Below are 1,641 nucleotides of genomic sequence, written 5' to 3'. Positions count from 1 at the left end.
GCCCACAACAAAGTTTTTTTCTAATAAATCATTTTTACATGAATTCTCACTTGAAGGTTTCCTTCTGGCAAACTCACTCCATCCATCAAGGTTTTAATTACGTACTGTCTTAGTTACACTTGCCTTTAACTTAAGTTGAATTAAATAATTGAAGGAAAGTACTGCTTGATGTAAATAAAAAATTCAAAGTCATACCAGTCTTTCGGCACAATTTCATTCAGAGATTCATGATTTACTCAGTAACAAATTTGTGTTAGGTTGTCAAATGATTTTTTTTTCTCTTCCATTTTTTAATTAATTTTAATGGGGTGACATTAATAAATCAGGGTACATATGTTCAGAGAAAACATCTCTAGGTTATTTTGACATTTAATTATGCTTCATTCCATCACCCCAAGTCCGATTGTCTTCTGTCACCTTCTAACTGGTTTTCTTTATGCCCCTCCCCTCCCCCAATGATATTTAATTGAATTTTTTCCTTTGTAGTTCTTAATTAGGTGGACATTCCACTGCATCACTGTTGATGTCATCTATGATGTCATGAGGGTGGCAGCCATCAACATGGCAACCTACAGACTGGGCAGTCTCTTTAATGGTTCCAAAGGGTTTCTATATAAAAGAAATGAATGCCGCATCTATAAGGCAATGTTGCCAACCTCATCAAAAGTCATATTTCTACTGTACATAACAGATTTTTTACTTTTTTGTTTGTTTCTTTGTTTTGCTGCTTTCTGTCTCTTAGTGGTTCTTTGAGGGCTTTGATGATCAGGGCAGAGGCAGAAGAAACTACCTTAATCTGGGCCTATCTGTTCTGAATAGTCAGTTGTACTGTAATCCTCAGACCCTTTCAATCACCCATTGCTTTGAAGATGTCAGTGCTAACTTTTCTTGGAGAGAAACCCAGGGGGCTGATTTTGGAAGCCAGGGAAGTCATGGGATGACTTCCACAATGTTGTAAAGATATATGACTTTTATCTCATTGGGGTTGAACTTAGATTAGACATCATAGTGAGGCAGCTGGTTTCGAATGAACCCAGATTTGGGATGACCAAAAAATCTTGCACCCTGGCCTCCTCCAAGCTGAAAGCCAAAAGAAAAGATGTAATAATGACTTTTTATTCAGTGTTGGTTCTGTACCAAGAAATGTACTCCGTTTTGGATATATAACAGCAAACCAAATAAGTATTTCTGGGACTTACATTATAAATAGTAAGATTTGCGTTAGATGACAACAGCATCCTGGAGAAAATAATAAAGTTCAGAAAGAAATCAAGTAGAGATGGGAGGAGAGCTTGTAATAATAATTTGGTCATGAAAGGTCTCTCTGAAAAGGCAACTTGTGCATCAAGACCTAGATAAAATGAAAGAATGATCCAGGAAAGTATCTTGGAAAAAGGCATTCTGGGCGGGCAGAGCGAATAGTGAAAAGACTTAATGGGAGTTTACCTGAAATGCTAAGAAGCTGAAAGGAGACCACTTTGGTCTGAGTAGAACTCAGGAGAGTTAAGCCAGAGAGAGATGGGTCAAGAGAGAAAAGAGTGTTCAGAGCACATAGAACCTAGTAGGATATTGTAAGAACTTTATATTTGACTCTTTATAAGATGAGCCTCTAGGGGATATTGAGCAGAAAAGTGGCAACAT

General features: G+C 37.3%; 1 pseudogene; it reads right to left on the bottom strand.

Annotated features, from left to right (window-relative positions):
• Positions 1-489: 489 nt before the first annotated feature.
• Positions 490-996, bottom strand: LOC136329017 (large ribosomal subunit protein uL11-like; annotated as a pseudogene).
• Positions 997-1,641: the final 645 nt, after the last annotated feature.

This window comes from Saccopteryx bilineata, chromosome 3 (genome assembly GCF_036850765.1).
Source record: "Saccopteryx bilineata isolate mSacBil1 chromosome 3, mSacBil1_pri_phased_curated, whole genome shotgun sequence".
NCBI classification, from domain to species: Eukaryota; Metazoa; Chordata; class Mammalia; order Chiroptera; family Emballonuridae; genus Saccopteryx; species Saccopteryx bilineata.
The sequence above is the reverse complement of the archived record's forward strand: the minus strand, read 5'-3'. Positions and strand labels throughout refer to the sequence as shown.